The sequence below is a fragment of the Onychomys torridus genome, chromosome 10, assembly GCF_903995425.1.
Source record: "Onychomys torridus chromosome 10, mOncTor1.1, whole genome shotgun sequence".
In the NCBI taxonomy this organism is placed as follows: domain Eukaryota; kingdom Metazoa; phylum Chordata; class Mammalia; order Rodentia; family Cricetidae; genus Onychomys; species Onychomys torridus.
In genome coordinates, this window is record NC_050452.1 from 56,917,483 (window position 1) to 56,929,273 (window position 11,791).

Below are 11,791 nucleotides of genomic sequence, written 5' to 3' on the forward strand. Positions count from 1 at the left end.
CTCTTGAGGTAAATCTGGCTTTCTGCTTGCCTACTTTTGTAAATAAAGTTTTATTGTTACATTGGGCAGTATTGTCTGCTGCTATTTCCTGTCTTGGTGGTGGAGTGGATCAGCTGCAGGCGAGGCCCTGTGAACTTCAAGCCTTCATTATTTGCTCTCTGGCCCATAGTAAAAGATGTTTGCTGGTCTCTGCCACAGGTAAAATACACTTGTTCTACTCACTTTGATGTGAAGAAAATGAAGTCCCAACGATTGAATGGATCTAGTAACAAACAGCTCAGGTGCATTCTGGCCCAGAACGGCCTGATTTTCAAGTTCAAACCAAGATGTGCCTCGGGTAGACTGGGCTAAGCCATCAATCAGGGCGTCAGTCAACTCAAGTGTGCCAGAATCTAAGTTTCTTCATCTTTTCTCTGATTGGCCTGTTTGCTTGCTTGCTTGCTTGTTTGTTTGAGATGGTGTTTTGCTAAGTATCCCAGGCTGGCCAGGAACTTGCTATGGATTCCAGGCTGCTCCTGAGCTCTCTCAGTCTTTCTTTCCCAGTCTTTTATGTTCTACAGTTACTGGTATGCCAAGTCCAGCCTGTGCTAATATTTCCTTATGGATCCCACAACACTAAGTAGCAAGGAAACCATATGTAGGCCAATCCAGTATTCTCAGACTGACCCAATAACCCCAAACTAAGGTGACATTTTAATGAGCCTTGCCAGCACGTCGTCTTCCAGGTTTCTACCCTCTTCAGTTTTTCCTGGACTCCTTCAGGGTCCTTGGAGCAGTAGGGACCCTGCTGCTTTCTGGATCCTGCTTGTCCTCTGCCCTGTCTTTGTTTAACCTGACTCATGACCCCTGCAGTCCAGTTGGTTCTATCCAACCTTATCCTCCCTCCTGTGCAAAATGAGGGTCACCATTGTTCTCACCCTAAACACCCGATTTGAAGATTGACCTGATAGAATGGGCGGACTGACCACACGGATATGAGGCTGCATATTTGGGAAGGGGGTCCAATGGCCTCCGATGCTGTTGCTGTTGGATGGGAACATTTCTGGACAGCAACCACTTGACCCATCACAAGAACGGTCCCGCAGCAGCCTTTTCCCCTATCAGGCCCCTCCCTCTCAGTCCCTGCCGGTCACCTCACTCACCTCACCAGGGTACATGTATACATTCTGAGATCTCTGGAGCCAGAAGTTCTGACAGTGAGGCTACCCCTCATGTTGCCGTATTGAAAAAGTCCACTGGAATTTCCCCCTGGATACTGGGGCTGTGTGTATGTGTATATGTGGGTATGGGGTGTGGACTGAGGAGAAGAGAGTTCTCTAGGAATGTGTAAGATGGTGCAGCCCAGGCTGCACATTCCTGTTGGTCCTTCCCCTGACCTCCAAGCACGCCTGCAACACCCAGGACCTCAGTCAGCTGCTCACTGCTCCCCCTGCCTTCCTCTATGTTCATTCCCCATCTCCTGGATCAGAAGGCGTGGCAGTCCCTCTTCTTCTTCACCATCCCATAGCTAGTATGCTCCTCTGTGTCTTTGTAAAAGCTCGGTGATGCAGCCAGTGTCAAGCTTCAGTGTGGTAATGAAACTGAGGGTGTCTAGAACAACACGTCTCAATTGACAGGGCCTGCCATCAACTCTATACTTTTGCTAAAGAGGTCAAGGAAGGCTGCTCATAGACTCCAACTGCCCGGTGGCCTCTTTCTTTGACTGGAACTGTTCCTTTCCTTCCCTGGGGCAATTGGGAATCATGATCCCCTTTGGAGAAGCGTTCCAGCAGATCCACTAGGTGGGGGTATTGCAGAAGACAACTCAGCCCCAGCTCAACTGCTTGGCCTAAATGTCCTTCCTTACTGAGGGCCCAAAAGCCGGTGTCATACATAGCTCATGGGCTTTTCTGTTGGGTCTCTGGAGCAGTGCAGGACCAGAAGAGACATTTTAGAGCAGGCATAGCCCTGAGAACCGGCTGGATGCACCTATGCCAGAAGGCACTTCGTAAGAGGCTGAGACACACACGTGTCAGTGCCTAGGCTTTCCGGTTTGCCCAGGGGAGCCAGGTGATGGTGGGAGAGGTAGGGGATGAGGGAAGTTCATAGACATACAGAACGGTTTCTGCAGTAAGTGAGTCAGGAAACTGGAGAGAGGGACAGGACTATTAACAGAAAAGAAGACAGTGGACAAGAAAAGACTAGAAACCCTCCTCCATCTGGGCTACATACAACAGACAGAGCATGCTCAAGAAAATCCCCAGGTGTACAGAGGCAGGAGATGTCTTGTGTAAATGACATATAAAGGGGTATCAGCCTGGTGGTGCTTTTGGAGCCAATGCTCTTTCCCTGCTTCTAGCCCACTCCGATTGTCAGAGTACTTCCTTTCTCAAGAAATGGTCTCTAGTTCCATTGCTAACCATGTATCCCTGGTACAGCTCACAGTCCCGGGACATGAGAATCTAGAAGTGTCAATGGGTGTCCTCCAGGCTATCACACTCCTACCTATGAAGACATTGGGTAGTACAGGGGGCATGCTTGGAGCAGCCTGCTTCACAGTAGATCCTGATTGCGTGACTTGGGGATTCTACCAAGGGACAGGCAGACACCCTTGAGAAGTGCTCATGTGGTTTTCCCATGAAGCTCCATGTGAAGAACGGGAGACCTGTAGTGCAAATTAAGATGATGTGGATGAGGAGAGCCGGCTCCAGTTCTAATGGGCCACAAATTTAAATTCAATTCTCCAGATGTCATAGGCTGGGTGCTTTTGTCCAGTCATGGTAATACATTGCTTTCCCATGTTGAAGGATGGGTGGGTCTATGGCTCACTTGTCACCAATACAGTGCTACAGAAGTGATTCTGTGACATCTAAAGTTGCATCACTGAAGGCATGTTAGTCACACTCTGGTGACTAAGCATGACACTGCCTCATGTTTTCTATGTGGACATTAGGGGATTACACACATAGGGTAGACCTTGGGGGTTGTGCACGGTCTAGACTTTAGAGAATTATATGCACCATAGACTTCAAAAGGTTGTACACATGGTAGAGGTTGGGGAAGTAAGACTCCTGGGGCATCTCTAGGAATGTCCACCACAAAAGATGTGGCAGCTCCTTTCTGGAGTACTTGCCCCTGGAGCTCTTGGTGTCCATATGGGAAGTACCAGGTCCTGATGACTCCATGCTGTGAGAAGGCCCAGGCCAGCTCAAGTAAGGAGATCTCTGGAGAGAGTGCCTGCACCTCTGTGAGACAAGAGTTGTCTCACAGCTTGGCCACTTCAGTCTCCTGCTCTTGCAACTCCATCCACCACCTGGACACCTAGCTGAGTACCTGCCGAAATTATGGGCCAACAGACACATGGCAAGAAAATCAGATGCTTATGGTTTTAAGCTCAAGCTTTTAGGGTCATTCAGTGTACATCTGTGGTAACTGGAGCAGCAGGCATCCCAAATGGGGGATAGTTAGAAAGCAGCTACTCAGGTTGGCCCCTCTGTGGGATGACGTTTGTAGGGAATCTGTTTAACGGTCTCTTCTGTCTTCAGATATTTCCTGACCCATCCCATCGTTCCAGATGGTCGTCTACTCCCAGGACCATGGTGTCTCCCAGTGAGAGTGTCATGTCTATCCCTGAGGTGTACATGCTCAGGAAAAGCTATTGGGTTAATATTCCCACCAGCAGTGGCAGGGAGGCCAGAATGAGAAAATGAGCATCTAGTAAAGGCAGGAGGATTGGAAGACTGTGTCAAGAGAGATCTGGAATACTCCTTAGACAGCACAGGCAGAAGGCCACACTCCAGCCATCTTGGATATTTAGGAGACTACCGCTGTGGTAGATGCAAATAGAAAGGTATTTATTTCGTTTTAGAAATAGATGATTTCCCTTTGCCCCTTAGAACACAGTTAGAACATGTTTTAGTAACTTCTCCTTCTCTGTGACTGAACATTTGATGAAAGCGATGTAAGGGAGGGTTGAGCTTAGCTGGGGAACCTCATGGTCTTACATCTGAATGAAACAGGGTGGAAACAGGAAACAGACCTGGGCTATAATGGCCCATCTCCAGGGATGCCCTTCCTCCAGCTAGACTCCACCTTCCAAAGGTTTGACAACCTCCCAGAACATCACCACCAGCTGGGGATGAAATGTTCAAGAACATCAGCCTGCAGGAAATATTTTACACTCAAACCCTAACAGAATATTGATTTAATAAAGTATGTGTGGAGGTAGATCACTATTATATAGCAAATGGATTTCTTTTCAGGGAAGACAGCGGGACAATCTGAGCAGGCAGAGACAGGGGCAGAGGCCTGCATTCAAGGATTGTCCTACTGATCCATAGAATTTGTAGTTGCTGAGGGAAGTGACCAGTGTGCTGATGCTCAAGATGCAGCAGGCCCCTAGAACTCCTGAGTGACTATGGTGGTCTGGAGGCTACATAGTAAGGTGATGGAAAGAGAAGTATTTTGTCATCAACTTTCATTCTCTAATGGCCAGGGGTGACCACACCCTATATTTAGTTACCCCACATCTGGGATGGGCAAACTCCCAGGGTGCCTTGCAAGGTAACCAACCTCAGGATGTAAGTCCTCCCAGCGTGGAAGAATAAGGTGTGAGCTGGATCCCCACAATGCAGCTGGTTATACCTACCCAAAGTTAGCCAAAGGCCCACTGCATTTGGTTACTGTGGAAATGGCTACCTAGAGGAAGGTGGGGGGAGGCTTAAGGAACATTCTAGACAGGTGTGTCTATTCCCTAAACTTTGCTGTATAGACAAGAGTCGGCTCATGGGGGTAGGGGTGGAGCAGATTGACATTGTAGCATTTCTACTAGTCCCATGGCCATGGCCTGGGTTCCTTAGCTCAGAGTCCCCTAGCATAGGTTACCGGCAGTGTCAAGTCACGTGGGCAGCTCCACAGGTGTGTATTTGGGTGCTACAGACTGAGGTCCCAACTCAGGGACTTCAAGGTTGCTTCTGAACTCCCATATCTACTCGCTGCTACAGTGGGTGTGGGATTCACCCCCACTTCTGTGTGTATGTGGCCTTTGGGGTATGAGGTCAATGAGGAGCAGTGCTTGACTGCTGGGAAAGACACTGTGAGAGAATTAACCCGGCTGGCAGGTAACAGCTGTCGTTTCTAGAGAACATTCCATTCCCACTTACTTGGCTAAGCACATACAAGATGTTTTCTCACTTAATTCTCACTGTGAATTTTTGAGGTAAATAGCATTCCCATTTTATGGAGGAGCAGGATTGCTTACATAATCTACAGGGCCCGATGCAAACCAGAAAGGTGGGCCCTTTACTCAAAAATTCCTAATGATGGTGCACAGCAAGAAAGGAAGCAGCGGAGGAAGCTGGGGATGGAGGCATAGTGCGGTTCTTGTATTGTTGACAATAGCCTGGGAGAGGAGGAAACAGAAGCTCAGGAGGGTAAGTGGCCTGCCTAAGACTGCAGGGCACGTGACTGTTGGTACCAGAACTGGAATCCCGTGTGCAGCTCTATAAAATGTTCTTGGGCTGGAGGCAGAGGGTGAGCTGGAAAGAATGATTTGCCAAGTGGCCAGAGGCTAAGGAGTCAAGCAGTTCCTCACTGGCTATATCCCCTAAGCCTCAAAAAATGATTAGCTGTCAATGCCCTGTGTGTGTCCAGCAGGTATGTGTTCCTTTGGCATAGGTAGTTAGATGTCATTGGAGGTGCTTCACAATTTACCCAAGTAACAGAGGTCTACTGCAAGGAGATACCTTACCTGGTCATTCTCTACTGAGACGGGTCATTCATTCTATGTGGAACTGGATTCTAATAAGACACTGGGAGTGGCTAGACCCCAGCCAAGTCCCTGATGGGTCCACACCACCTCTAGAGGCATTACGGTCAGTTTTAATGTCAATTTGCCACAAATTAGAATCACCTGAGTAGGGAGCCTCACCTGATGAACTGTCCTAATTGATGTGGGAAGGCCCACCCCAATTGTGGGAGGCGCCTTCAGGTCAGAACCCAGACACTCATCCTCTTCTCCTTGGCTCAATGTGCCCAGTTGCTGCTGCTACTGATTCCTCCACTGACAATAGAACAAGAGTCTCCAAGCTTTCATCATGGAAGAGGGATCAATGGCTCTCCAGGAACTCCTGGGACTCCTGGTGCCAGATTGGGACTACTGTGGTACTGTGCTTGTAGGCTGAATCACACACACACACACACACACACACACACACACACACACACACACACGTATACATGTATGTATCCATCCCTTGGTCTGTTCTGAAAAGAACCCTGGCTAAAACATGGGGGCAGGCAACTGAGCGGACTCAGCTGCTAAGCAGAAAGGGGTTTATTAAAAGCATTTGGGGTGTTCTTCTCTAGGTTTTTAAGCACTTTGCTTGGCAGAGCTTCCTGCCTGGTGGTGGGGCTGGCCGCTTCTATGGAATATTCTGAGTTAGTCTACATGGAGGCTCCCCTCAGAATTTTTCCAGCAAAGCGAGGATGCTCAAAGGCTTGGGAAAAACTGAAAATACCAAACACTCACTGCCTTGACTCTGTATGAAATGAGGACATCAGCCAGGAATAGAGGCAGCTCATGAGAGAAACCCAGCTGCTGTGGCCAACCTTAGGTGCTATTCCCTCTGCTCACATGATCCAGAGCCCCAGACAGCCCATGCTGGCCTGAGGATGCTGCTCAAGAGTCCAGTTCTTTCCTTCATCCTCACCTTGTGACTGCTAGCTTCATGGTTCCAAGGAGGCTGCATCACCTCTATGCTTTGTTTGTTTGTTTGTTTGTTTGTTTGTTTGTTTGTTTTTCCAGACAGGGTTTCTCTGTGTAGCCCTGGCAGTCCTGGAACTCACTCTGTGGACCAGCTGGCCTCGAACTCATCTCACAGAGATCCACCTATCTCTGCATTCCAAGTGCTGGGATTAAGGGCATGCACTACCACTGCCAGGCTATCTTTTGACTTTGTGTCTGCATTCTAAGCAAGAAGAGAAAGGAAAAATAAAGGGCAAAATGCCCTTGGCAGTTAAGTCTCCTCCCTCATTCCTTAGTGCTGGGACTCAAACACAGGTCCTTCCGCATGTAGGCAAACTCTTTGTCACTGAGACACATGCCTAGCCCTTGTTTTATTTTTTTGAGACAGATTCTTACTAGATAGCCCAGGCTGGCCCAGGACTCACCTGTCTTAGCAGATCCTGAGAGCTGAGGTTGTAGATATGTGTCTCCATGACCACCTTTTTCTTATGTTAATAACAACTCCCATCCCCCCACCCCCAGGTCCCATCCAATTGATTTCCACTTAGACTTTCTGTTGACAAAAATTACACAGTAATCTAAGAATAAGAGTCTTTCAACACAAGCCCATCCAGTACCCAGCCAAGACTGTCAGTACGGAAGAGCGCATGGATACTGCTGAGACTGGAGCAGTGTGCGGGCCCTAGCAGCTGGATGCTATTTTGGCTCAAAACCCCTCACCACATCCCACTGTCTGGACTAGCACTGTCCTATAAAAACAGAATGCAGACCCCAAAGCAAGCTAGGGGTGCACTTGAACACGTGCTGTGGTGACTACGTGAAAAAGGACAAAGAAGCTGGGTGTGGTGGGCACCCGCCCGGCTCCAGCGCTTGGGAAGCCCAAACCGAGTACAGAATTGAAGACTGACTTGGGCTACTTAGTGAGACCCAAGCCAGAATAACGAAATAAACAAACAAAAGAGGAAATGAATCTAAATGTCTTCTTCAGGCTTTGGCTTGTCATCATTTTATACAAAGTAGCAAGGAGACACTGTCATGGTTTTGGGGGAAAATACCCCCCTCAAACAGGCTTACACATTTGGACACTCATTGTGTCAGTTGGTGGTGCTGGTTTTTTGTTTTTTTGTTTTTTTTTTGGGGGGGTAGGGATGTGGGGTGGGGTGGGATATTTAGGAGGCAGAGCCTAGCCAGAGAAAGTGAGTGTCCATGGAATGGGTTAAGGCTAATAGTAAGCCCTGTTTCTTGTCCCCTCTCGGCTTCCTATCTACTAAGAAGCCTTCTGTGTCCCCTGAAGCCATGCTCAACACTATGGTAGAGTGTGGCTTCAAGACATGAGCCAAATAAATCTTTCCTTCTCACAGCAGAAAGAACAGTAGCTAACACAGATGGACTGAAATGTGACTCAGATGGTAGAGTCCTGGTGATCCTGGTGTGGATCCCCAGTCACTCATAAACTGAATATGGTGGTCTATAGTCCTATAATCTAACACTGGGGTTGGGCTTGGGGCTTGGAGGCGGAAGGAATAGAAACCCAAGGTTGTCCTCAGCTACATAGCGAGTTTGAGGCTAGTCTGGACCAGAGATCCTGACTCGAAAGGGAAAAAAGAATAACAAATACAGTACTTTTGCCCACACCCAGCAGCACCAGTATACTGCAGCACATCCTGATGGGAACAGTGGCCTCCTCTACAACACTCAGTGGCACCTGTGGCCACAAAGGCTGCACCAGGCACCCCACCTGTGCTTGGAAAATTTGTTCTTAGCTGTGTATTTTAATTCCCCCTGCCCTCCCCCCACCATGGGAATGTACATTTCTAAGTATATTTTTATTTTTGACTGACACACTAATTGTGTATTTTCATGGGGTACAGTGTGCCATCTCAGTCCCTGAGGATCATCAGAGGTACAGATTCTCATCACAGACAGCTACCACTTCCTTACAGTTTCCATCCTCCCTCCTGTCAGGAAGGGGGTTTAAAAAGGACAGGGAGGTGAGGCTGTCACCTGACTTCTGCAGAGATATTGAAGGTCCAGAAAGACCGGTCTGTGGTAGTCACACAGCACCCAGAGCAGGGAGGTCCCAAAGACGAAGAATTGCCCTGTCCTGGGCTGTTACTACTCCTGTTGGGGGCTTTTCTTTGGTACTGGAGAAGAGCTCAGAAGGGTGCCTGATTTACAGGAAGAGCCCTAGCGGTACCAGTGGTCACTGATAACAACCACAGATAGCTCTGTCCTGAAACCACGCCCACACGAGTGCATGAACACATGCACTCCTTACAATAAGGTGCACAGGTGGTTTCTATGCCTAGTCTATGTATTGAGGGTATATACCTATGTGAAGGTGGATGCTTAAGTGTTTAGGGGACTATACCTGCTCCTAAGGTATTCTTATACTCATTTCATAGGTCTTCAAATCTACTTTGTGAGCAAGAGATTAAATATGATAGTCCCTTTTTACAGATGAGTAAACCAAGCCAGAGAAATTGAACTGCCTGCTCACATTCCCACAGCTAGCCTAGTCTCAGCGACAACGGCCGACCATCCTCATGGACAGAGATCCTGCATAAACAGCAATTCTGGGGCAACAGGTGTCCTGCTTGGGAGCCTGCTCTTAATCTCATTGCTAACACCTGCCACGCCCATCCCGCTGGAAGAACCAGTCTCTCCAGCTCCAGGCTCCTCCTGTCCTGGAAACCGGCTGCAGCCAGCCACAAAGAGAAACGTCGAGCGGCAATTGCCGCCTCAACAATGACAAGTGATGAGGCACAATAGGCGGATCGGGCCTGTAATCAGCTTCAAGCTATACTTAGCTATTTACGAGTCCTGCAGCTCGCTCCAGAGCGTGCGAGAGAAGCGCACACCCTCGGCCCAGCGCTTGCTCATCACCGCTGCGCACCATGCGGAAAAGGACCCCTTTGTGACAGCGCCACAAATTACAGCCCAGGCAATCTGAGTTTCAGTTGGTGGATTCTTCTCTCTCCTAAAAGAAAAATCTGTGTTAAGCTTAATTACAGTCTGCCATTACCCGCAATCTTGTAATGATCCAAAGTCCCAGGCAAAATGATAATAATAAAAAAGGGAAAGTGAGCGAGGATCAATTCAAATATGAATAGAAAAGATCTAGACAAACGCGGGGAAGGGAGGTGATGGGGCATTATTCAGAAACAATCGGGAATGAAGACCGGCATCTCGGAGAGGTAAACAGTTGTTCCGGCTCTATTGTTGGTGTACTGGGTGAGGGCTCAGCTCTAACTTTCCTTATTCTGGGCAGCTTGAAAATTGTTGCTCTGACACTCACCTTGTAAAGTGTAGGAAGCAGCTTCCGGGATATGGGGATGCCCATCATCATATGACCTAGATTTAATAGGATAGCACTTCTGGCATCCCAAGAAGGTGCCTGAGCAGACTGAAGTGTTCGCTGATTGCATTCAGCTTACAGCCAGAGACGGGTGGGCAGGGTGTCGGTGGGAGGTTGATCCGAGGACACCTTTTAAGGCAAGTTTTCTTTTGTCAGTTTTTACCGACCCACCCCACGGGGCTTCCTTTCCAGTTCCAGGCGACCAAGGAGTGTGCCCTCTTGTGGCCACATGATGAGTGAAAATAATCTCTTCCCTCGGCCCCTCTGCTGAGAAACTGGGGAGCCAAGCTGAGGAGCTTGAGACTGGATGCTAGAGAATGGGCTGTGGAGGTCTTTCCGAAACCAGGGTGTGTTCCGGACTTCACAGAACTTTTAGAGACCATTTAGGTGACAGAAGAAATCCCTTCTTTTCCTGTTTAACTTTATCAAATTTATGGAAGCAATTATTCTATAGCACGTATGAAATAATTCTTGATAATTTCTTATTTACTGCTTACGAGAATTCCTTGGTTATCAAGGAAACCTGTAAGGGGCCTTTTTCAGTGAGATTGTGAGTAAGAATTCCACCTTGGGGGTAAATACCAATGGACTGGACCCATATTCAGTTTGTAAGGCGGAGCTGACTGGAGAATGTCTTAATTACTTTTCTGTTGTTGTGATAAGACGCCATGACCAAGACAACTTACAGAAGAGTTTATTGGAGGCTCACAGTTCCAGAGAGTCAGAATCCGTGATCTTCATGGTGGGGAGTATGGCAGCAGGCAGGCAGACATGGCATTGGAGCAGTAGCTAAGCAGCTTACATCTTCATTCATAAGCACTAAGAAGAGAGAGATAATTGAGGATGGCTAGAGTCACTTGAAACTCAAAGCATGTTCCCAGTGACACACCTCCTCTAATGAGACCCTACCTCCTAATCCTTCCCGAATGGTTCCGCCAAACTAGGGATGACTCTTCAAATACATTAGCCTGCGAGGAAGACCATTCTCAATCACATTCCTGGCCCCCATAGGCTCATGGCCATATTATAATGCAAAATGAAGTTGGTTAAACATCAAACAAGCCTCTATAGTCTTTCACAGTGTCAACATTGTTTAAAGTCCAAAGTCTCTTCTGAGACTCCAGGCAATCTGTTAACTGTAACCCCCTGTAAAATCAAAAGACAAATTACATAGTTCCACCATACAATGGCATAGGATATGAATTATCATTCCAAAAGTGTGGGGAGAAAGGAGGCATTGAGAGGAAATACTGAACCAAAGGAGAACCAAAATCTAGGAAGGCAAACTCAAATACTGTAGCTCCTTGTCTGGTGCCCAAAGGCTTAGATCGCTCCACCCTTCCATCTTTGCTGACTGTAATATACTTGTCTCTCTTGGGCTGGATCCACTCACTGTCTGCAGCTCTCCTTGGCAGACATCCCGAGGCTCTGGCACCTCTAGCATCTTGGGGTCTCTAACACAACCCAGGCTTTACTTTCACATCTTCATACAATAGCCCCTCTGGGCCTCCATGAGGACCCCCCTGCCACACACCTGGCCTCAGTAGTGCTCCTTAACTGCTGAGGAGGATTCCACAACCCCTCTACTGTGTCCCCTTCACAAACATAAAGCCAGAGTCACCTGGCTGATGCTGACATCTTTATGGCCAATTTCAGCTGCCCTCTTGTGATAGAGCCTGCCCCCTCCTTGAATTCTGTTTGCATTAAGC